Below are 26,676 nucleotides of genomic sequence, written 5' to 3' on the forward strand. Positions count from 1 at the left end.
GAAACAAGAAATCACATAGTACATTAAAAACAACAACAAAGAAAAACCTCTTGTGTCTAGGTCTTGGAGTTCATTTTGCTTAGCATCAGAAGAGGCATTATTCTGGAAGGGCATTTTTCTCTATGCACTGAATTCTAAGTCATCAGTATTTCAATCACTCAGCTTCCAATGTCTCATGGCTTCCATTGTCAGCTCTGAGAAGTATGTAACACACCCTTTGCTTAAACTGATGACTATTTATTTAGTTTTTGTTTGTTTTTGATACAAGATGGCTCTACACAGTCTAGGCTGGCCTAAAAGTCTTGAGTGCTGGAATAATAAGCATAAGCCACCATATTTGACTTGTAAAATACTCTTTTGTGGATAATTTGTCTTTTGTCTTTTCTGGCCATTTCTTTAGGAATTTTGTCTACCTTTGGTGTTCCTTGTATGAATTTGGGGTTTTTATCAATTCTGGAGAAATGTCCATCATTATCTCCTAGAGTGGTTGCTTCTGCTCCATTCCTTCTTTCTTCTCCTTTTAAGGAAAGTTTTTTTTTAATTGTGAAAATGCCATACAGAGGGGTTACAATTACATGGGCAAAGTAATGAGTACATTTCTTATCAAGCATTGTTGCCTCCTCCTTTGTTTCCCCTTCCCATCCCTTCCCATCTTCCCCCTTCTCCATCCCCCCCACCCCACCTCCTCCTGCCAAAGTTGTAAAGTTCATTTTTCAACCTAACATCTTGTACATCTAATTGTTGCAATGGGTCCACCTGTATCCCTATTTAAATTATTTGTTTTTTCCCTCCCCCTCCACAAATTATACCAACATCAAATACAGTGAAAACAGGGGTTATACCGTGGGGGAGGGACATTCAAAGCAACAAAAAAATCATCTTGTAAATATGTTAGAAACAATCACAAGAAAGAAAAAAACATTTGAGTCCTTATCTTGGAGTTCATTTCACGTAACATCAACTTATCTGACCGTTTCTGCTTGACTCAGACATATACTAGTAATTGCAAATAAGGGAAACCATGGGACCTATGCTTCTTTGGGCCTGGCTTACTTCACTTAACATAATTTTTTCCAAGTTTAAAGCAAGTTTTTAAGTGTATGTTAGACTTTCCCTTGCTATCATCCACATCTTCTAACTTCTGTTTATATTGCCTGTCTTTTAGTCTCCTTGCTTAGCATTCCAGATAATTTCTTATGCCTTTCCATTTAATCCATTAATCCTTCTTTAAGTTTTTAATTTTAGATTTGTATTTTTTAGTGGTATTGGAGTTCCAACTCAAGTTCTCAAGCTTTCTAAGCAACCACTATACTACAAAGCTATGCCTCCAGCCCTCTTTTTGCTGGTTATTTTTTCAGATAGGGTCTTCCTTCCTTCCTAGCAAGTACCCAGACCATGTTCTACCTATTTTAGGCTTCCCTTCATTATTGTAATGAGAGGAGCATACCACTATACCCAGATTCTTCCACTGACATAGTCTTGCAGAATTTTCTGCTGTCTGAGCTAGAATCTCAATCTTCCCCATCATAACATCTTGTTAAACTAGATTGACAAGCATTACCATGATGACCATCTATAGATTAAGAAAGAGTCTCACATATATACCAGGGCTGGCCTCAAAGCTTTATCCTCCAAGTCTCAGCCTCCCAAGAATTTAGGGTTACAGAAGTGAGCCAGTAGTACCCAGTTTATTTTTGCATTTTTTATTTCTAGAAGTTGTTTGGTCCTTTTTAAATCTTGTAATTACTACTCATTTTCTGAAGAATTTACAAGCTTGTCTTTATTTCTATGACCATAACAAGCACAGCTTTTTATTTTTCTCTACATTTAACAATACAGAAAGAATTCGTAAGAAAGTTTATTCTGCTCAGTTGATTCTGCTATCCTCTCATCATGCTTTGTTTTCTTGTTTGCCTTATTATTTCTAATTTTACTGAAAATTAGAGGGAGTCGCCTTCATCCAGGAGATTTGCCTTTGATTCTTCCAGATATCTAGGGTTGGTATAGAGTACACTATGAATCTTGAACACCTTACACAAGTTCATGGCTTAAGGTTCTCTGAAACACAGCCGATATAAAACTATCCCTCAAAACCTATGCAAAAGCTAGCTAGTGGCCTCAAGTTATAGTTCCATTTTCCTCTTGCTTTCTTCAATATCTAGGCCAAATTCCTTGCTGTCCTAGGGAGGTGGGAACATGGCTTTACTGGCTTACCTTTGTCCTGAGAAGTTCCACCATACAGACAGTCTCCTATAAGATGCTCCATTTTGGATAAGGCATATCATTTGACTAAATTCTTTGCCCTGAAAGGTGGCTTTAAAACCAAAGTCTATATTAGGATCAACCAATGTTCTGAGGGCAAATACAACGTTGATTTTAATCTTGATCCAGATCTCTAGGTTCCCTCCTAACCATAGATTTTGGCCTGTATTTTCTTTTTATCTGCCCAGCTCTTTATTGCCTTTTCAATTTTAAAAATACATCCAACATCTGAACATTTTCAGTGGAACTTTGATCCAAATAACCTAGCTTTGCCACGGTAAGAAACAGAAGTCCACCATTTCTTTTCTTCATTAGCGCTGAATGAGCTAAGTTCTCCTGGACAGCTACAGTGTTTGTATGAGGTTCTTCCGGGCAGAAGAGAGTACATGCCAGAATATTTTCAGAAGAGCTTTTTGCTCTTTCTCCTTCCTGCAACTACAGAGGAAGGATGGATGCTTTTTATAAATATAGTGGTTCCTCTTGGTGATTTTTTAATACACCTGCTCTTCTTCTGCTCTCTGTACCAGACTATATCCACAAAGCTTTCTTCCCTCCACCAGCTATATACCCAATTGCCACAACTGTTGCAAACAAAGGATATTGCTTTTTTGTGCATCCAAATGTACTTTTCACCTGAACATATATGACTTTTCTGGGTCTTTCTACAACCTGCTGCTGCTGGGCCCAGCCATCATCCCTGTACAGCTTCTTGCTTCCTCCTAGGTAGCTTCCACCTCACCTCATCTACTTGGGACAATCGTCACACCTATTCTGAAGCCTGTCATTAAATTCCTTTCCTTTCATTGCTATGGCAATATGCTTGACAACTTAAAGGAGGAAGGAGGGAATTATTTTGGTTTACAGTTTCAGATGGTCCCATCCATGGCTGCTTGGCCCCATGAGTTTGGGCAGAACCTGATGGTGGTAAGTTCACCTCCATGTAAATGACAAGAAGCAGAGAACGAAGGGGAGAGAAGAGGGACCAGGTATAAGTTTCAGGGCATGTCCCCAGGACCTACTTCCTCCAGCAAAACTCTATCTTCTAAGTGTCTACAACTTCTTGGTCCAACCAGCTGGGTACCAAGAATTTAATCAAACAACCTATGGAAAGTATTTCATATCCAAACTGTAATACCCACTTTTTTGCTGTAAATAGAGTTTTCTTTAGGCTTTTATTATTTCCATTTTCTTTGTAGCTTTTGGATATTTTCCAAAGCTGCCATGTTTATATTCAAAGGCTTGAGTCATCCTAAGACCCCTCTTTCTCTCACATCCAATACTCAATGCATCCAGAAAGTCCTGCCAACTCTGCCTCTACAGAATTCAGCTACTTCCTGCTACCTCCAGCTCTATCCTAGTCCTAGCAACCACTATATTTTACCTGAACTCCTGCACAGTTTTCTAATCAGTCTTCCACATTCACCTTAGCTACTTTATAGTCGCTTTTTGAGACATAAGATAGGTTTTATCACTGGTGCTCAAATCTTCCTGTAGCTTCTCATTTCACTCAGAATGAAATCCCAGGTTTTTAGTATGGCTGTGATACCTCACATTCCCTCCACTCCTTTTCTCTCACTATTTTTGGCATTTCAGCCACAACATTTTCCTTTTTGTTCTTCATACAGGTCAAGCATACCTGTACTTCTGGGCCTTTGCACTGTAAAACCTTCTGTAGGAATGCTCCACCACATTTGTGCCCCATGACTCATTGCTTCTCACTTCATTTTCAAGTATCACTTTATCACCACTGTCTAATAAAATATCACTAACCCATTTATCTGGTCTGCCTCCTTACCTAGTTTTATTTTTCTTCTTGGTACTTATTACCACCTCACACATTTATAGATATCTACAGCGTTGTTTGGAGTCCTCTGTTTTCTTTCACCAAAATGCAAACCCTAGAAGAACAAGATTATTCTCTCGTGGCTTTTTCCACTCAAGGTACTGTTCTATCACTTGAGTCACACCTCCACTTCCAGCTTTTTGATGGTTAATTGAAGATAAGAGTCATGGATTGTTCTTTCTAGGTTGGCTTTGAACCATGATCTTCAGCTTTTAGCCTCCTGAGTAAGTAGGATTACAGGCATCAGACACTAGTGCCTGACTAGAACAGAAGCTTTGTTTGCTGATGTGCGGCATACATCTAGAACAGGACCTAGCATTATGGTAAGCACTCAGTAAGTAGGAGGGAATGCTATAAATGGAGCCAGGAAGTATAATGGGAGTAGAGATCAGGCAGCTTTCTTCTCTTGGCTGCCCTCTGATTTCCCACCTCATTGCTTCCCTCTGCCTTCTCTGCTCCTTAATCCACCATCCCAAGGTAACCATGTTCATCTTGAGTCTACAAATATCTCCTGCCTGATGCTCCTCAGCTCACTGATTCAGGTCCAAATCTCAAATCTTATTAACTTACCATGGCCACAAACCCAGAGTCTTATTAGCTAAGAATTGTAGAGATGGGGATGTGAGCATGTCTGTTCACATACCAAATACAGCTGTCTTCTCCAGGCTGTCTACAAAGGACAATTTTGGAAAGCCTTAATTCAAACCAAACACAAGCCTCTTCTCATTCACCTGTGATACAAGCAGAGAATACCCTGCACCTATTATGAGGATGCTTCTAACTCTGAGTCCTGGAAGGTAACAGAGATAAGGAAGATGGCAGGGTAGGAAAATAGGCAAACTCGGTACCATATCCAAAGACAGTGGCCACTGTAACCAACTCCTGCCAAGGACAAATGTGGCCCTCTGCTGCCAGATCTGATAGCTTGAGAGAGGCCAGGAATCTGTATTTTAGTGTAAAATCTCATGTTTAAATGATGAAAAACAATCCTTTTTTTTTTAAAGAAAGAATGAAAACTCTATAGAAGTCAAATAAAACACATCTGCTGAGCAAATCTGGCTCAGGGTTACCAGTGTGTAACTTAAGTTTTATATAGTGAGCTCAAAAATAGGACACAGGTAATTTATCACTCAAAAGCAACGTTCCCAGGGGGCTCAATGTAAAGATTTCATTAGCTACAGTAACCAGAGCTCTCTGTCCCCTGTCATAGCACCTACCCCCTCTATCTCCTCTACCCATCAATCTTGGTAGCAATTCCCATAAACCTTAACTGTATTTGAGCTTTGGAGTAAACCACCTGTTAGAAACCTAGTGCTATCTCCTAGCATTTTTTGGTCCTCTCAAAACTTCAGTTTCCGTATCTACAAAAAAGAAAGAAAGAAAACTAGGGCTGGAAATGTGGCTTAGTGGTAAAGTGCTTGCCTAGCATGCATGAAGCCCTGAGTTCAATTCCTCAGTACCACATACACAGAAAAAGCCAAAATTGGAGCAGTGGCTCAAGTGGTAGCGTGCTAGCCTTGAGCAAAATCAGTTCAAGGACAGTGCCCAGGCCCTGAATTCAAGCCTCAGGACTGGAAAAAAGAAAACTAATTCCTACCTAAAAGGTATCTAACAGTGTTTAGGGCACTGGTGTCTCACATTCCTAATCCTAGCTACTTGGGAGTAAGGTACAGAAGGATCACAGTTTGAAAAGCTAGAGAGCCCTCATCTCAACTGGTAGGTGGAAACAGTGGTTCACATCTATCATCTCAGCTATAGAGGAGGCATAAATAGAGCATTATGGTCCAGGTAAGCCCATGCAAAAAAGGGAGACCCTATCTCAAAAATGAATAGATCTAAAAGGGTTAATGGTATGATCCAAGTAATACAGCATCTACCTAGCAAGCACAAAAGCTGAGTTCAAACCCCAGTAGTTGGGGAAAATAAGGTCAAATTTTAGTAGTGATAGAAGCACAGGATAGATAATAGTTATTAATAACAGATGACAAGCTACTTTCCCCCAAAGAAACACACTACCCTAAAGTCTAACAATTGTGATACAGAATGCTCAGAACAAGATAATGCCACCTACAGCTGTGTAAAATAAGAAGAGAGTAACATGCATTGAATATATAGGACAAGGATGAGGAAGAGAGCTTTGCAAAGACCAAGGTCTTCATGTCCATAAAGTTACTTGTGAATTTACTCCAGGAGGTCTACGTTTGTACAAACTAGTACTAGTGAAAGATCAGAGATATCAATTATCTCATTATTCAAGAACTCTCTCAACTCTTGAAGCCATTTTTGTGTGCACATTACAACACAGTACTGTGTCAAGTAAAGACTTGCCAATTTCCCAATGGGCTAAAAAGATAGGTAGATAGACAGACAGACAGATAGATAGATGATAGATCTAGACCTGTAGATATATAGATACAGATATATCAGTCCTGTAGTTTAGGGAGACACAGCTAGGAAAAGCTGGCACTGTTGTCAAAGTGGAATCTGCAATGCTATCTCCATGAAGTAAGTCCTCCATTGGCTGCCAATCACCAGAGAGCTTGCCCCTGCCCCCCCAACCTACACGTACTTTTCTGGGAAAGAGTTACTCCACCAAGAACTGCCAAGTGTGACACAGTCTACAGAGGCCAAGTGGCTTTCGCCACACAAGGCACATCTCCAGAATCATGAAACAGGAAGAAGAGGTCCCAAAGGAGACAATGCAGCCAGGCACCTTTCAGGAAACCAAAGAACCCTACCATGGTTGAAATGAATCTCTGTCTGCAGAAAACTCAAGTAAGCTTCTCTACCAAGGAGGCTTAGAAAGAAAGGAATTATGTCTGATCACCTGTATCTTCCCACTAAAAATTATTGACCCTTACCTCCATGCCAGATTTGCTTGGGCAGATTCCTATTTCTCAATTGTGGATTCCCACTATGCATTTTCTTTGAGGAAAAATCATTCACTTCTGTTGGCAAGGGTCTCTGACTAAGTAGGTACAGTAATTGCTTACAGTCAGGCCCTACTGGCTCACAACACTAAGCCTAGCTACTAGGAGGCCTGATATGGGAAGATTGTAGTATGAGGTCAGCCCTGAAAAAAACAACAACTCACCATGCCCTTTCTCAATCCACAGCTGCTTGAGTACCCCATGATTGCTATACTAAGCTACATGGGAGGCTGAGATTGAAATGACTATAGTTCCAAGCCAGCTGGACAGAAAAATGTCAATGAGACTCCAGACTCCATCTCAGAGGAAGGAAGCTGTGCATGGTAGCACACAGCTGTCATTCCAGCAATGAAAAGAAGTCTAAAATAGGAGGATCACAGTTTGGGTGCATGTTGAAAAAGGAAGGGAGACCCCATTTCAAAAATAACTAGTGATCACTGAATACCAGTGACTCATGCCTGTAATTCTAGCTACTCAGGAGATCTGAAGGATCATGGGCTGAAGCCAGCTTAGGCAGGAAAGTCCATAAAACTCTATCTCCAATTAACCAGCAAAATACAGTAGAGCTCCAAGTTGTGAACAAATAAGCATGAGCAAGAACATGGCACCAGGCAAGCAAAAAACAGGGCTGAAGATGTGGTTCAGTGGTAGAGAAACTGCTCAGCATGCACAAGGCCCTAGATTTGATCCTCAATATCATTCCCTCCCCCCAAAAAGAGGAGAGGAGACTCAAAGATGGCTCAGAGGTCATAGTTGGCCAGTTAAAGACAGGAAATTGTTTTCTCAATTTTTGTATATACTGAAATTTTTCCATAATAATAATTTTAAAAAAAAGGTTGTGCTGGGTGCCAGTGGCTCACGCCTGTAATCCTAGCTACTCAGAAGGCTGAGATCTGAGGATCATAGTTTAAACCCAGCCCAGGAAGGAAAGTCCATGAGATTCTTATCTCCAATTAACTACCAGAAAACTGGAAATGAGGCTGTGGCTCAAGTGGTAGAGCACTTGCCCTAAGCTGAAAAGCTCAGGAACAGCACCCAGGCCCAGGGTTCAAATCCCAGGACCGACAAAAAATGGTTTTTAAAAAGAAGCATGAGACTGGGCACCAGTGGCTCATGCCTATAATCCTAGCTACTCAGGAGGCTGAGCTCTGAGGATCACAATTTGAAGCCAGCCCAGGCAGAAAAGTCCCAGTGAGACTCTTATCTCCAATTAACCACTCAAAAACTGGAAGTGATACTGATGCTTAAGTGATAGCCTTTAGCACAAAGAGGCTCAGGGACAACACCCAGGCCCTGAGTTCAAGCCTCACAACTGACAAAAAAAAAAAGGAGAAGAAGTAGGAGATGACACAGGTAGAAGCTGAAAGTAAAATTGTGTTGTTCACTCTCTACTCTGTAACTGGACACAGAATAATCTAGGAAGTACTCTCAGGCTCTTAGATCTAAAACCTAGAAGGCCAAGCACTCCCAGAGCAGAGATTGTATCTTCTAAGCACCAGACTCAATGTTCTCAAGAAATAACCTTTGAAAACTTCCCCTAGAACTTTTCAAAAGTATTCTGGCAAAGCCCAGCTTTCCTGCTTGGCCTATAAACCCTCTGCCTCCACAAATCACCCCTGTAGCCTCTTGCCACTACAAGGGACTCTACTTCCTGTTCCAAACTACTGTGTTGAGCAATCCAGCTATTGAAATAGCTCCTGGGTGGCAGAGCAATGCCTGTATCTTGGCAGCCTGTGTGCTTGGGTCTCCCTCCTGAATGTCAGATGTGAAGCTACTGTTTTTTTCACTTTGAAAGGGGCAAGGAACACTTTATGTTTTCTTCCCTTTCATCTCAATTTGTTCAATTTGTTCCAGAACTTTTTTTTGGTAGTATTGGGGATTGAATTCAGGACCTTCTGCTTTCTAGGCAAACAATCTCCCACTTGAGCGACATCTCCAACCTACCACCACACCCAGGCATTGGCTGAAATAGAGTCTCACAAATTTCTTTTTGCCCAGGCTGACCACAAACAAAGCTGATTCAATTTTCACCATGTGACTAAGATTATAGGCTTGAGCCATTGTGCCTGCTTGGTCTGATCACTTTTTTTTTGTATGTAAGAACTGGGGCTTGAACTCAGGGCCTCACACTCTGATGTGGTTTTTCAGGCAAGGCTGGTGTTCTACCACTTGAGCCACACTTCCATTTCTAGCTTTTTGCTGGTTAGTTGGAGATAAGTCTTTCAAATTTGTCTGATCAGGCTGGCTTCCAACAGCAGTTCCTAGGTCTCAGCCTCCTGAGGAGCTAGGATTATAGATATGAGTCATTAGTGCCCAATGATCAGATTTTTTTTAATCAGCTAAGGAGGGATTTTTAACTTCGACAGTAGTGATGTTGGACTAGATAATTATTGGTGGCAGGGGGCACAGGTTATGCATCACAAAATGGCCTGTTGCATTGTGTCTCTCGTCACTGGATGCCTGTAACAAATTTGTATCAAAACTGTCTCTGACATTGCTTATTTTCCAGGGAGTCAAAATTGCTTATGGTTGAGAACCACCAACCTAAAAGATATTGCATAAACATGACCAATATTGTCTTAGCCAAAAACAAGACAATTATACTTTGTTTCCACATACACTGCCAGACAACATACAAATTAGTAAATATGACTATTTAACAAATATTTCATCCTAAGCCAGAAAGACATAAAGAAACGAGGGGGAAAATAAACATAACATTTGCAATTATATTTTCTCTGCCTTTGTGATTTCCTGAATAAATCTTATTTGCTTCCCCAAAATTATCCTGTTTCCAGTCAATGTGGTCATCCAAACTTCCCTCCCCTACACTCTTGGAACACCACACAATCCAAGCTTAAGTTGGAAAGAAGGGCTCTCTGTTGCTTTCTCAGGGTTCCCTATGACCAGCCTTGGCTTTCTAACACGTGTTTAACTGGGGTGACTAAAGATCAGACTCCCCTATATGGACATTTTCCAGCAAAGTCAGGGGAAAAAAAAACAAAACAAAACAAAATGCTGCCAATGGGTCCTGTTGGTCCATTTGCAAAATGGACCATTTCACTGTATAACCACCACATAAATGTAACAGCCTTTCACAGCCAAACTTCTCCAAGGCCAGAGTACCTACTTCCAATTCTGTCTTTCAAAATGTGGGGTGGGAAGGATCATTGGATTCACAGTCTACTTCTCTGGCCTCTACTGTACCTCTGAGTTCAGATGAATTCCCAATTCCCAACACAATAGAGACCTTCAACAAAGCGTTAAACCAGAGGAGTTAACCAGAGGCAGTTAAACCAGGCACAGGAATCCTGCTATTCTTTATTGGACAGAGGGAATTACCCACTCTATTAAATGGCATACTCCCTTTTGGAAAAGAAAGACAATCTGTGTTCTGGTCTACAGAGGCCTTACATTAACTGCCACGCCGACCCCAGTAGAGTCTGCTTAGCATGGGAAACCATCTATCAGACCATGATAGGGGCCTCGAGACCTATCTCTGAGTTTTGGGACTTCACCGAAGTCTACCTCAGAGAATGGGGCTTTACAGAAACCTATCTCCAAGTTTTGGGACTTCACCGAAGTCTACCTTGGAGAATAGGGATTCTAAGAGGCCTACTCCTGGGAAAAGGCTGGCAAAACCCCTGGAAAAAATGTGCTTCTGCCTTTCTTTCTCATAAGAGTGCCTATTAATCTTTTACTGCTTCTACTGCTCTTTGTACTTTCTCATTGTCAACGTTTCCCTTATACAAAGCTCTTTCTGAAGAGTGTTGACGACTCCAATATCTGATGAGTGTCCTAAAAAATATGACTAACTCACCAGAATTAAGTGCTACCCTGAGACCCCTCTTATGGAGTTTAGTAGACAAGTTATAAGTAAATATAAAAGTATTGGGGGTTTCACAAAGTCACTTCAGCAGAAGGAATTTGTTTGTAAGGGATGTACAAGAAGCTGTAGGCGCGGCTAGAACAGAAAGAATGTATGGCAATTGCTGAGATAATTATTTCCTGCTATTTACTAAGAGAATTGTTAGACCTAAAGAATTGCTAGATACAGGTCTCTTTGAGGTTTACTATTAAAGAAGAAACAGGAAAGATCTATTTGGGAAAGTTAAGACCTCTGTAAAGACAGATAATGGTTAACTGGTGACAAACGTCGTAATCATTGTATTCCTTAGAGATAAGCCGGAAACAAGTGCCTGTCAGGCGATCAGCTGGTGATCACCTAAAAATGAAGCCATGCAGCAAGATTGTGTAACCTTTTGCCCTTTCTCATGAAGACTTCTGTTATAAAAGTTTACTATTCTCTGCATTAAATCGCACTCAGCACTCAACATCCACTCCTCTTGTGTGTGAGTTGTCTGTTTGCCATCTCCCCATCCTATTCCAGGTTCCTCCCCTAGGTATCCTCCGTCGTCCCGACAGAACCCGGTCCGCGGCAATTAACCATGATCTAGTCCACAGCTTGGAGGAATATGCCTACAAAATATATCTATACTGGACTCCTCGGCTCCAACCAAAGCTCCCATCCTCTAGGGTCCCCAGGAAATGCCCACCTTCTGATGGTTTGGGCAGGCAGTTACTGGTTGCGGATGGTTCTTTTGCCTGGAGTCCATTTCTTCTGGACCCATCCCATGCCACTGGCTGTCTCAGTTTGGATCACCTCCTCCTAGATTCTGGCATAGGCCTCCTAACTGGCCACCCTGGCTTTGAATTTCCTCTCTAATCTCAATTTCACACTGATAATGGATGGTCTTTTAAGACAACAGCCAGAATAGCCCAGCACCTTTCTGTTGTTTCCCATTCCCTACCACTGAATACAGTCCTATCAACTCCGATGCACAAATGTAGAAAGTAGATCTGATGTTCACCTGGAGATGTTCATGCAGGAGCAGGATGAGCATGGGTGCCCAAATGTGGGGGCAGGTACCCACTAGACAGATGATGGAGGGACTGGAGGGAGAAATTGGCAAACTAAAAGTCTTTTAACGCTTCCTTCTACTTTGAACTGTGATTCCCCAAAACTCAGCCACCTGAGTAGCTAGGATTATAGGCCTTGATTCACCCCCCCCTACACACCCACACAAACTTTCTTCTAAGTCTAACTTGAGTTGCCATGGTTTTGGTAACTCCTTGGTCTTTAGTTAAGGCCTTGCTATCATCCAACCTAAGCCTCTTGCCAAATTATGCAAAATAGTCCCTTACAAATGCCTCTGAAAACCAGTACTGGTGGCTCAGACCTGTAATCTTAGCTACTCAGAAAGCTGAGATCTGAGGATTGTGGTTCAAAGCCAGCACAGGCAAGAAAGTCTGTGAGGCTCTTATCTCCAATTAACTACCAGAAAAACCAGAGATGGCACTGTAGCACAAAGTGATAGAGTGCTAGTCTTGTGCAAAAGAACTCAGTGACAGCGCCCAGGCCCAGAGTTCAAGCCCCATGTCATACATACATACATACATACATACATGCATGCATGCTTTGTATATGGTACTGAATGTGATTACACCACTTCTTTTTTTTTCTTTTTTGTGTGGTCCTGGGGCTTGAACTCTGGGCCTGGGTGCTGTTCCTGAGCTCTTCAGCTCAAGGCTAGTACTCTACCACTTGAGCCATTGTGCCACTGTCCGTTTTCTGGTGCTTTACTGGAGATAAGAGTCTCATGGACTTTCCTGCCTGGGCTGGCTTTGAACCACGATCCTCAGATCTCAGCCTCCTGAGTAGCTAGGATTACAGGTATAAGCCACTGGCGCAGGGCTACCCCATTTCTTTCATGTCTTTTCTCAGTTTTTTTGGCAGTACTAGGGATTGAACTCATGTACCACACTGCTGGACCAGTGTTCTACCATTTGAACCATGCTTCCCATTATTTGAGATAGGGTCTCATGAACTGCAATCCTCTTACCTGAGCTTTCCTCTGTCATTGGATCTAACAGGCTCAAGGCCACCATACCCAGACACTGAGTAAGATGAAGACTCATGAACTTTTATGTACAGGATGGGCTGAAACTGCAATATACAAATCTCTATCTCCCAAGTCACTGGGTGAGCTACTGCCAGTGCTAGGCCTTTTTTAAAAAAAAATTACAAGAATAATATTTGATACAATAAAATTAGATGAAGTTTGTCAACAACTGCAATTCCTCTGGGTAGTTACTAGTAGAAAGAGTATACAGCTTCCTGCTCACTTTCCTGGACACGTACACACATGCACACACACACACACACACACACACACACACAGAGCATATTTCATATGCCATCTTATTCCATGCCTTAGCAGGTTATTTAATTCTCATATACACTTTCTTACCTCTCCAGATCCTAAGGATGGTAAGGCTAGGTAGTTCATCTGCTTTAATGACTGTCATCCCATCAGAAAGGAAATGGAAAGGAAAAAGATTTCTTCATCAAAATCACATATGATACCTGTAATTCTAGCCACTCAGGATGCTGAGATCTAGAGGATCAAGATGCAAGGCCAGCCCAGGAAGAAAAGTTCACTAGATTCCATATCCAAAACAACTAGCCCAAACAAGTCTGGAAGGCATGGCTCAAGTGACAGAGCCTCAGCCAAGCAAGCATGAAGCCCCGAGTTCAAACTCCAGTACTGCAATAAAAGAAATAAATAAAAATGAGATCACAATGAGAACTCCTAACTGGATACTTGGTATGGATTGGAAAACATTCTTCTCTTTCCCGTGGAGCAAAACCTAACACTGAGGGAACATCAGGTAAAAATAAATACTTACCAAAAGAACAATCTACAAATTTAGCACCTCATACTGGTTAAGGACTTGGACTCTGGACTCAAGCTATCTATGTAAAAGTCTGGCTGCCATTTGTTATTAAGCCACTGGGCCTCTACCTCCCTGCCTAAAACCTGGTGTGAAAATAGTTCCTTCTTATAGGTGAGTTCTGAAAATAGTATCTGTAAATCACTCAGAACAGGGCCTGGTACATTTATTAATGAAATATACTGCAATCACCTTTGTAATTCTAATATAACTTCCTATATATAACAAATACCTCCCTTTGTAAAATGTAGGCTGCCAAATCAAAACTGTAGATTGTGAATTTGGAATGTTATCTAAGAAAAAAATCGAGTATGATGCATAAACTCATATGATATCACTGCAAAATACTGAAGTGACCTACTCACTGAAACCATTGTAATAGTGCAGGAGAAAAGCTCTCATAAAGGCCTCATAGATCAAACCCATTGTAATACCCACTGCACCAAAGAATTTTTTTAAGCCTCTGGCAGTAATTACCTAAGTAAAGTGTGCTGCAAATCTGTTAGATAATTGTTTTGCCCTGATAATATTTCTAGTAAATCACTGCTTCTATACTAAAAGAACTGGCATACTAATAGAAAGATTATTATAGAAGCACTATTAAAATGAAGTAGATATTATTAAAGATTCAACAAGACGACAGCACCTAACTACAAAGATTTTAAGCTGTATTGTGTAACAGATAGATGAAAATGTCATTATAAACCACTTGGAGACTGTCCCTAGGCATGTCCAAAAACCACAGGTAGCAAGAGGTAGGTCTTCAGACTAAATGAGGAAAGAGTAATGCCTACTTAGTTCCATACAATTCTAGTGGGAAGATAAGGAGAAACAGACAGCCAAGGTTTTCTGCACAATTAGGGTAACCTGGTAGAGAAGACAAGCATCCAAACTTATTTAGGCTTCAATTGTTTACCTTAACTGCTTCATCAGCAAAGCACTCAGTAAAGCACTCATGCCTATGCTTAAGTGAAAAAAAGAAAACTGCACTAAATTGAAGACCCTCACCAAACAACCTAATTAAACCAAAGCAAAAAAAGGCTTTGCCAGTAATACCTAAGTCCACTCAAGCAACCATCAGATACCAAATAGCTGTCCTCACAGCACCTTGGCCAATGCATCTCTTACCACAGAGCCTTCTGCCCTCAGTTCTTAAAGAGTTGCTGAACATCATGAGCCACACGTTTCAAATGATCTATTTTGCTTTCCCACCTTGTTGATTAATTAACTAATCAGGGAAGGCAAAGCATCTCACAAACATAAAGTGTCAGGAAAAATGCTAAGTAAATTCGCCTACCTGGTCTAAATGACAATGCTAAATTAAGACAGGGAAGAAGACAGCCTGGGCTGTCCCGCAGATTGCTGCAATCCGGGGGTTGCTAGCCTCGAAGCCGAGTGACCGGGCACCCTCCAGCCCCAGATCAAGGCTCTCTGCAGGACATCCGTCAGCGAAACCTGGACCTGAACCACCCCAGGGCAAAGCCAACACTGCTGGAGGGACGCATGCTCCTCCGAGGCTCAGCCCCCACCGTCTCCCCGCATCTCCAGGATGTCAACAAACCCAGGTCACAAAGTGAAACTTTCCCGGCCCCCGCGGCGGCACCTGATCTGGGTCCCCGCCTGGACGCCCGGCAGGAGGACAGGTGTGGGGCTGGATGGGGACCCCCGCCCTCAGTGCCTCAGATTGTGTAATCGGCCCGGGAGGGGCTGCGCCGAATCAGATCCCCACGCCGGTGGGGACGCCAGGTCGGCCAGGGATCCTGGAGGCAGACGGAGCGATTAAGAAAGTGGGGAGCCCGGGAGGGGGGGACCAGAGGGAGGGCTGTGGTCCCGCCCCCCGGGACCGCCCCTAGGAGGCGAGGGGAGCCAAGGCGATGACACAGCCCGGAGGGGGCGCCCGCGCGACGGACAGATCCCGAGGAAGGAGACGCGATGGCTCGACAGCCGCAGCTAGCCTTACCTGCGCGCCAGGCCTGGACACGAGAAGCGGCTCGGGATGCCCGGAGGCAAGTGATGGACCGTATCGCCGGCGGCCACCCGGGCCACGAGGTGCAAGGAACCGCGGCAGCGGCGGCAACTGGCTCGGACTGACAGCCCCAGGCCCCGCCTCCAGACCTCTGGCCCCGCCCCCTCCGCGACCGCGCGTCTGGCCCCGCCTACTCCACCCACCGCCGGGGTCAAGTTCGGTCCATCGGCAAGGAGGGCGGGGGTTCTCGTCTCCGATTGGTCCAGGAGACACGCGCCCCACCCACTCTCCGCCCCTTCCTTGGCCGGGTAGCAGCGCGTGCGCGGTGGCTCGGAGGGCAGCAGTTAGAGCGCGGGCCTTGGTGGTTGTGGGTTGCTGGTACCCGAGCTTCGTCCGTCCCCCGCGACGGCTCGGCTCTGAGCCCTGGATGTCCTGAGAAGCCCGGAGTCAGGCTCACTCACTCCGCGGCGAATGGACCTCATTCACAGGTGATCCATCTGCGGGAAGACACCAGCCTCGAATCGGTCAGGCTGTCACGGGGAGAGACCTCGCCAGCGGGGAGCCGGTTGCACGGGTCTGGGCTGCGCTCTCCGCTCGCTGCACCCGCTCCCTGGCCCGAAAGCGGCCAGTGTGTGGAGAAGGCCCGCTGTGCGTGAGGCAGAGCTGGGGTCTCGCATTGTAACGACTGAGGGATGTTAAAGAAAGTAACCCTGCTCTCTTGCAGCACCGCTCTCCTCCTCTCCGTCCTCTCTCCATCCTCGGCACCGGCTCCCTGGATGACCACCAACACAGACCCAGCATTTCTCCGTGATGTATGTCCAAGAGAATGGCTACACAAGACCTTGTAGGCAGATGTACACAGCAGCATATTCACAAGGAAAAGGGGGTGGGGAGAGAACCAAGGCAGTGCCCATTGATTCGTGAATAGATTAGCAAATTATGTTTCTCTGTGCAATGTTCCTAAAATAGGATTCGAACTCAAGGCCTTCCACTTGTTAAGTGTGAAGGAGCGTTAAGCCAGACTCCAGCCCTTCTTTACACTGGTTATTTTAAATAAAGGGTCTTGCTTCTTTCCCCAGCCTGGTATACCGTGGTCCTCCTATTTTAAATTTCCCTCTACAGTTAGAAATGACAGGCCTGGCCCCACAGTGCTGGGCTTATTCCATTGAAATGGAATGTCTTTGACTTTTCTGTCCAGGCTGACCTGGGACCCTCTCAGTTCTCCAATCTCGGCCTTCCAGGTAGGTGGGATTGCAGGCATGAGCCACTAGTGTCCAGCTACAAAAGGAAGTTTTGATGCACACCACAACATGGATGAACCTAAAAAGCGTGCTGAGTGAAAGGAGCCAGTCACAAAAGACTACAAAATGTGTTATTATTGAATTTACATGAAATGCCCAAAGTGGGCAAATACATAAAGATGGGAAATAGTCTAATGGTTTTCAGCAGTTGAAGAGGAGGAATGAGAAATGACTACTAAATTGGTATATAGTTTGAGGACTTGTTATGGTTTGGATCTTAAATGCCCCCTCACCCACACACAAACACACAAAGTTCATGTGTTGAAAACTTGGTCCTTCACTGATGGTGAAAGGTGGTAGAACCTTCAGGAAGTGGGCCTAGTGGGAAGAAGTAAAGTCCTTCTGGACATGTCCTTGGAGGGCATTGGAACCTCTGTCTGCTCCTCCTTTCCTCTTCCTGGCCACCATGACTCAAGGTGCTTTGCTACACCATGCACTCTACACCACGTCCGGCTTCGTGACAGGCCCAAAGTGACAGGGCCAAATGACCATAGACTAAAAGCTCTGTAATCACTGAGACACAGTAATTCTTACCTCTTGTTTTTCCTGGGTACTTTGTACAGAAACAGAACAAGGACTAACAAGGAAACTTGGTACTGAGAACTTCAATTGTTGCTGATGTTACTGGAATTACTTTGCAGGAGAAGTTTGGAGAGAGAAGACTAGAAAAAAATCTAGAATGCTGTAAGTGGAGCTTGGTGGGTTCTAAAAGTAGTGTGAATAGGAATGTAGATAGTAAAGACTCTGGAAGTTTCAGATGCCATCAAGGACAAGGCTGGGAATTGGACTAAAGGCTGTTCTGACTACATTCTAGCAAGGAACTTGGTTAGCTTCTGTCTCCCTTAAACCTCAGACTCCTTTGTGCTGTGGAAGAAATTTCAAGCAGGTGGCATGGGTATTATTGACTGCTGTTAGCCAGATTTATGGTGAGAATCAGGAACACTAAAGTCACACAGAAAGAATTGCGGTTTTGCTATATGTGAAATCACCGCTATGGAGGGTGTGGCTTTAAAGAGAGGGGCACTGTTAAAAAGAAGCCATGTGTTTTGCCTAATAGATAAAAGATAACGAAGATGGCATCACAGGAATTGTGCAGGCCTCGTCTATCACAGCTTTATAGACTTTTGAATAAGGAGAGAACACTGGGTTACTCTGCTCATACAAATCACCTAGAGAATTGTTTCTCAGGATTCATTTCCCTGCATTCAGCAGTCCATGCACTGATAGGTTGCTACAGGCATGACCCGACATGCCAGCTACAATTCGATATTATGGCAGATATTGGTATCATCCATATGATGCTCATATTGCAGACAGGTTGAGTGCAAGATGTATTGGCTCATAGAGGCTTCTGCTGATATTTCAAAGGAAGCCTGGGAAGCCAAGTTGGAGACCCTGCATGCTGCCATAGAGAGGGTGATGTGTGAAAGTGGTAAGGGTGAAACCAAAAGCACAATGAAGACCCTAGAAAGTTGGAGATGTCCAGAAATATAGAATGCTTGCTGAGGAAATCTGCTAGCAGCCAGCAAAGCCTACCTGAGAAGATACATGGGCTACAGCCGGCAAGATCTCACAGCCAGGACTTACTGAATCCTCTAGAGCCCACATGATACCACCATGTTCCCCATCTCACTGAGCATCAAGTGGCAGGATTCCCCTGCTGAATTTTGGGCCTGCTTTAGTCTGATCCTTTCTATGTCCCTATTATTCCCTTTTAGAGTGGTTGGGTTTTTGTTTTTTTAACCCAGTGTCATTGTGTGTTGGAAGCATATAAGTTTTGATATTTTTATAGGCACTCACAACTCAAGAGTTCTCTCTGAGTCACAGAGGACACATTGGACTAGATTTTTGGGGCAATGATAGAGTAAAGACTTTGGGGACTCGGGAGATTTTGCATTATGACATGACCATAAACCTGTGGGGGCTAGGAGCAGAATGTTATGGTTTGAATACGAAATGTCCCCCAAAGGCTCGTGTGTTAAAGGACTAAGCCTGATTGTGCTGTTGGGAGGTAGTGGAAACTTCCTGACTGAAGGAAGCAAGTCATTTGGGATATGCCCTTAACCAATGTATTGGAGACTGCATACACTCTCCCTCCCCCTGCCCCTTCTCTCTGCCTGCCTTCCCCACCCATCCCTCCCTCTGCTTCCTGGCTGCCATGATGTGAGCAGCGTTCCTCTCCCACATGCTTCCACAATGATGAATTGTTCCCAAAGGCAACAAGGCCGTGACCATAGACTCCAGAACCATAGCCAAAATACACCTTCCTTTTTTTCAGGCTCATATAACTTTATTAACATTAATCTAGCAAATAATTGACTTAACAGACAATTGAAAATAGAGACTAGCTCTCTTGAAGTGCAAGGGTTAAAACAACTGTGATCACTTATTTTTAAAAGCTAACATATTGACTTGGGTTATTCCACTAGATCAAAAATAGGCCACATACTGACACTGCATTCCCCTCATGCACTATTCATTTAAAGGTATTAAAATATGTAGATTCCATATTAACCCCCAGATCACAAATTTAATGTTCTGTGAATCAAATACCAACCCAAGGGGACTATGAAAATTATATGCATCATTAAGCCAAAAGTAAATAATCAACAGTAATAAGCTGCACATTTCCATATGGATGGATGTCAGTATATCTAAATAGGAACTAAATGGCAATCCTACCTATATTTTAAAAAAATAGACTGGCTTTTCCAATTTTGCATACCTATCGTTCTAAGGAGAGGTATGTAGGATTTAAGATTTTATGATCAACTGCCAGGAAAAAATCAGTTGTTCCTGTAGTATCTCATTAACATCTGATTGTATATTTAGTTTATATTATTTACTGGACATTGTAAATCCATCTAAAAGTGTATAATTGTTCTGAGATGGTTCCAATGTTAACCCTATAATCTATCAGGTAAAAAACAATGTGATGGAGAAGAATAGTTAATCAGCATGACTACAAATATGCTCACTTTTAGAGAAACAATCTGGTTATCCAGGAAAAGAAAAAGAAAAAATGGCTAAAAACAGAAACACTGCCATATAGGATACTTATCTGGCCAAGACATACAGGTTCAGTCAGAATTGTCTGATCAAGGTTAAAGTTAGGCCACATTTAAACAGCCTATAAACTTCTAGACCAATCTTTCCAGGCAGCATAACTGGTCTACTTCTTCTCAAAGTAGCATGGTACTGTCCTACCCACCTAAACCCAAAATCTGAAGTTAAACCAAAAGAGCAAATGGGATAAAACGGGAACAAATGTATAAACTCTTAGCATATTCTTATTGCTGTGTTAAGTTTGGAAGATGAGCACATCTACCACAACAGTATTGTTCCCGGTAGCAGACTAGGCACAGTAGTAATTAGAAAATAGACTATTAGAAAAGCAAAATCACATTTCAAAATCTACACTAAACCTGCATCCAAAGGCATCTCATATGCCAGTAATATGCTGGAATTTTTTAGTTCTATGGTACAGCTTTGCAATGGGCTCCCTTGGGCATGGCTCACATCCTGCCTGTTGAGGGGGAATATGCTACACAGAGCTATGATGGTGTCTACTGACTGACAAAAATCCACAGATGTTCCAGGTTATTCATACCAGGATCATTCCTTGTGTAATGTTTAAGGTAAATGAAGATAAACTGGTTTCTTGGCCACTAGTTACAATTTCCTTTAAAAGTCCATGGGTTTCGTGTACAGTTCTATCACAGTTGGTCCAGGTTTTATTTCATCCATCACCATGAAAGCACAACACTTGGTGCTGGCAAACCTTTTGTAGGCTTGTAGTGTTAAAATTCAAAGAAGATAGCTGTACCTTTGGTTAATGTTTCAACATGCTTCTGGAGCTCAGTATCCACACTAAAATGGGCATAGATGTTTTCTTGAAGCCAAATGGATATCTTGCACAGGAGTTAAATCTATGCCATCCCAATCTTTTATGCTAACTGTAATATAGGGATCAATGCACTGTCCAGCATCTTTCAGACCAATTTTCTCAATTCTGGTTCTGATGGCAATCTGGGTAACAAAGTATCAGGAACTTGAGCAGGAAAAGGATCAGGACACCCTGCTCCACTACCACTTTCTCCATCTTCAAATTCCCAATTCTCTTCTTCACCCAGAGCTAAAATTCATCTTAATGGTACAGGCTGAGTGTCACATGGGAATTCCTTACTACAGGTAAGAATATTCTTTAGTATTGGTTCCAGCGTCTTCAAGTCCTCCAGTTTAAATTCTTCCTGGGACTGAATGGACTAGAAGGCTGCACTTGCTAATTCCAAGCAGGCTGTGATTCTGCCTGTGATTTTCTTTTGTTGTTCTGTGAATTCTGAATGATTGTGTTGTGCTTAGGCCTCTTTTTTCAGATGTCTTGCTAATATTTGGTGCTCATCTATCACCTCCACTAGTGGTTTCCAGAGTCAAAGTTTCTCCCCAAACTGGTTCCCCAATGCTGCAGCAGACTCCAAGTCCCGTCCAGCCCCCTATAAGCAAGGCCCTGTTCTAGAGCGCCATCCCCCCCAGCTGGCATGGACATTAACAGGAGCTGCCCAAATCCATTTGCTGCCACAGCCAAATTTTTAACCTTTTAAGTTATTTATTCCAAGTATTTTGTCATAGCAACAGAGGCTGCTGAAGCACTTTAAGCTAAAATTTGTATCCTAGGTAGAACCACCTAAAGACTGGAGGTGGCTGGGTGTCAGTGGCTCACACTTGTAATCCTAGCTACTTAGGAGGCTGAGATCTAAGGATCTTGGTTCAAAGACAACACACATAGAAAAGTCCATGAGACTCTTACCTCCAATTAACTACCAAAAAGCCAGAAGTGGAGTTGTGGCTCAAGTGGTAGAGTGCTGTCCTTGAACAGTGATCAGGCCTTGAGTTCTAACACACACACACACACACACACACACACACACACAGAGCACTTGCGTGAAAAATAGATTGGAGGTGTTTGGACCTGATACTTCCCAATAGAAAACTGCCTGCTGATTCTTGCTCTTTCTCTCCATGTAATTTCCCTCTAGACTTTTGGTTCTTCAGATTTTCTTTAGTTTTCTGACTGATCCTCTCTGTCCAATAGAACTTAAAAATCTATGGAACCATAGAATCGGATACAGAAATATGTTGACACAAATCATGTCTCCCTTACTCAAACTCTTCAGAGTCATCTACACCTAAAAGAGACTCTAAGCTCCCAACACAAGCCCCAAACCCCCATGGTGCAGCTCCTGCCTGCTCTCCAGCTCTTTTTTTTTTTTTTTTGTCAGTTGTGGGGCTTGAATTCTGGGCCTAGACACTGTCCTTCAGCTCTTCAGCTCTCTACCACATGAGCCTCAGTGCCACTTCCAGTTTTCTGGTGATTAATTGGAGATGAGTCTCACAGACTTTCTTTGCCCAGGCTGGCTTTGAACCATGATCCTCAGATCTCAGCCTCCTGAGTAACTAGACATAAGCCACTGGCACCTGGCTCCCACTCCTTGCTGTGCTCCTGGCGAGGGCCTTACGGCTACACCTTTCATCTTCTTTAGGATTCGTTATTGTTTATGTGTTGGTACTGGGGCCTGAACTTGTGCTCTTGCTTGGCTTTTTCACTCAAATCTGATACTCTACCACTTGAGCCACACTTCCACTTTCAACTTTGGGCTAGTTAATTGGAGATAAGAGTCTCATGGACTTTTCTGCCAGGCTGGCTTCAAACTGATCCTTAGCACTCTTCCTGATAGTAGCTTGGATTACTGGTGTGAGCCACCAATGCCTGGGTACTCTTCAGGGTTTCGTGGGGCATTGTGATCATGCTTCAGGCCTCCCAAGTCTCCTCTATAGAACCCCTTCTGCCTCTCAGCTGACTTTCCCCAGCTCTTCCCTGCTCATACCCCCCACCTTCCTCTGCATTCAGAAAGCACTTAATTCTTCCACCTATTACTGAACTTGCTGTGATGGTATTTTACTTACCTACCTAATATTTGCTTACCCCCTAAACTGGGGTCTGCTGTGAAGATGAGCCCTTCTTGGTTACATTCCCCGAGTTTCGCACAGCACCCAGAATGTGGCAGGTGCTCAGCTCTGCTCTCCTTCCGTCTCTGCCTTGGTAATTTCCTGAGTGCTGCATTTTGGATCTGGAACATCTCTCCCAGACTTACATGTTGAAGACTTGATTGCCAGCCTGTAGCACTATTGGGAGATGGTGGAGGTGGGACACAGAGGAAGGAAGTTAGGTCACTGGGGTGTGTCCTGGAATGGAATATTGGAACTGACCTCTCTCTCTCCCTGTCCCTCAATCTACCCTCCTTCTCCTTCTCTCTTTCCTCCCCCTCTCAACTCATGCTTCCCTCATCCTCCAGCCCCTTTCTGCTTCTTTTCCCCCTCCTTCCCCTCCATCTTCCCTCCCCTTTTCCTCTTTCTCCCTCTTCTCCTCTACCTCTTTCTTCTACACTCCTTTCCTCTCCCTTCCCCTTTCTTTTCCTTCCCCCTCTCCCTCTCTCCTTTTCCCCTCCCCTGCTTCCTCTTCCTCGATTCATCCTTCTTCCTCCCTTTCCCTCTTCTTCCTAGCCATCAGGGATTGGACAGCCCTCCTCCACTACACATTCTCCACTATGATGCTGTGTGTGTTGCTACAGGCCCAAAGCAATGAAGCCAAATGATCATGGGCTGAAAGCTCTGAAACCAGAACCAAAATGTATCCTCCTGCTGCTGCTGCTCATCTCAGAGCAGGGGGCCTGAATAACACACCCAGGTAAGAGAAAGGGAGCCAGAGAGGAGCCAGAGGGAATGTAACCAAGAAGGCTCATCTTCACAGCAGACCCCAGTTTAGGGGGTAAGCAAATATTAGGTAGGTAAGTAAAATACCATCACAGCAAGTTCAGTAATAGGTGGAAGAATTAAGTGCTTAAGGCAGTTCACAGACAAGGTAACAGCAGCAACAACAACAAAAACCCAAAACATTATTCCAGCTTAAAAGGACATTCCAGAACACTTAAAAATCTCAGTAAATATGGGAGAACCCTTTAAATGACATGCCCCATTATCTAAGATTCTATTCAATTTCTCCTAAAAGCCTTTGTGCTCTTCTGAGACCCAAACATTTCTATTCTAGTTTGGTTTGGATGTCTATAACAAAACAAAGAAAAACTTAAATGGCTCTATACAATCATCCGTATGCAAATACTGAGTTTGGTTATGACCAGCTACCTGACCTTGAACATCTGCTCCATTCTCCCACCATCGGAGCCCAAAATTTTAGCAAAAATATCTCTCTTCTCGTCTAACCTATATGGTCTTGCTGCTATTCTCCTGACCCCAATTTCCAAGAGTAGGGCATGGCAGGATCAAAAGGCGCCCTCCTGTTCCATCCTCCAAGGAAGGCAAGACCCCATTCAGGGCAATGAGATTCAAGATGATACTTCAAATGCTCTGACAAAGAAAAGATACCTTTTCCTGATGCAGCTCCTCTCAGTGACGTAAGGTCTGGAATTAATAAAGCCATAGGTGGCTACAAGAACAAATTGCTAGGTGATGGAAGATACTAAGGAAGACCGACTAAAATGAAAACCAGAACCTTGGCTACATAGTTGATCAGTGAGCCATCAAACCATACCTGAATTTGATATACCACTTTACTCTTCGATTATATGTGCCAATAAATTCTCTTTAGTCATATATATATAAATATATGTATATGTATATATACATGCATATGTGTATATATACATAATAGGAACAAATATGTATATATAGCTGCATGTATATACTATATGTATATATACTGTATATTATTATATAGTTTATATATGCAGTATATGTATATATATGCATATATGTGTATATACATTCCTAATGATAACACTCATTCTGGATCTTCATTTTCTCACAATCCAAATGAAGGTAATATGAATAACATCCAAGGATTCTACCAGTTGTCACATTCTCAGGGTCTCTGAAGGTAAATTGTACTCTTAAACATGTAAATGCATCATCTTTGATCAGCAAGCACTGAGGAAAAGCAGTATGGTCTTGTTCAATGCAACAGAAGGTGGCTGAGGCTAGGAACAAACCGAAATCCTTAATCTGTGCTGGGAGTTAGCCTAGCCTCCACTCTCCAACTTGAACCTAAGCATGCCATCCTATTCTGAGAATATTAGTAGCCAGGAATATGGAGAATAAACAGGTTGGCTCTAATTTAGAAGATGTGAGATATAGCAGCAGGCCACATTGATGGTACCTATGGGCCTTCAAACTCTTGCTTGGATTCTTCAACCTAAATTTTTTGATGTGGGTTTACCCTGAGCCCCCACCCCTACTACTACCCCCTCACCTTGTCTTCTCTCCAAATCTTCCCCATGAGCCCTGAATTTAACCCACCAGCATCCACTCATACCTTTGTCCCCAGCACTGGTTGCTGGGAACAGTCAACTGTAAGGAGTGATAAAAAGCCAGGCAACTCCCAAGAACAGATAAGTTTATGTGTGTCAATTGGGCAAAAAGGAAGGGGGTGCTTGTTTAGTGGAGGAAGGTCAATAAGATGCTCTGAGGTAGCCTAAAGTTTAGAGAAAATTGTGCGATATACCCACTAGCCATTTGTGTGAAAGGTTTCCGGGACATGCAGGTGTGATCCACATCTGAACTTGACAAAGACTTAGTTGGGTCATGGCAGGTATTGTCTTTAGGGCATTGGGACCATACCTGGAAGTATTAGGAACCTCAAGAAGTGGCACAATGGAAAGAATCCTGCTGACTTTCTTAGAAATAGACATTAAGAACATTCATAGCTGTTTTAAATATGTCTTTTGTTCTGGCCTTGCAAGAGTCATGGGAAAAGACAGATCCTCAGCAGAGTTTTGATTGGTTCATTGAATACTACATGGTCAGATAACCTTTGTAGAGATGATGCAATAAGACAATTTCCATTTTTGGAGGTGCTCAGGAGCTAGAGGAGAGAATCACTGCATTAGTCAGGTCCTGGTGAGGGCAAAACCTGCCTTCTAAGACTCAAATAAAGGGACTTCAGTGAAGAGATCACTTATAGAAGTCTGGGCAGGAATGTTGAGACCCTAGTATAGTCAGCCAACAATAGCCATAAAATGAAGAGTCAGGAAGAGATGGCAGAAGAGCAGGACCATGGAGGAGTTGAGGTCAGATCAGCCTCTGCTGGAGGGTAGATTTGATGGGGAGCTGCCTCCCAATCTTCAATACCCTTAAGCAATCAGCAGCCAAGAAACAGGAATAAACACAGGACGGAGAACAAATACAAGAATGTAAAGAAAGAACAACCAGTTCATCCACCCCATTTACCACCCTGTTTCCATACTGTCCAACATTTAAAAGATGAAACCCTCACTGTAAGCACAGGAAGACACTGATGCCCTTGGCTTTTATATCGTATTAATGCTGCCACTTCAAGTATCCCTCCCTTGAATCTAAATTTCAAGGTTAGCCATCATACTCTTCCTATAAGAGTAGAGGTAGAAGCACTTAGCATAAAATATGTCTTTAGGCCAAGCACCATGGCTCACATCCATAAACCTAGCTACTCAGGAGGCTGAGATCTGAGAATCACAGTTCAAAGCCAGT

The 26,676-nt window shown here is 43.1% G+C and overlaps 1 pseudogene; it reads right to left on the bottom strand.

Moving 5' to 3' along the window:
* Positions 1 to 20,712: 20,712 nt before the first annotated feature.
* LOC105986035 lies at positions 20,713 to 21,637 on the bottom strand (annotated as a pseudogene).
* Between the last annotated feature and the right edge of the window lie 5,039 nt (positions 21,638 to 26,676).

This window comes from Dipodomys ordii, unplaced genomic scaffold (genome assembly GCF_000151885.1).
Source record: "Dipodomys ordii isolate 6190 unplaced genomic scaffold, Dord_2.0 Scaffold33, whole genome shotgun sequence".
NCBI lineage: Eukaryota > Metazoa > Chordata > Mammalia > Rodentia > Heteromyidae > Dipodomys > Dipodomys ordii.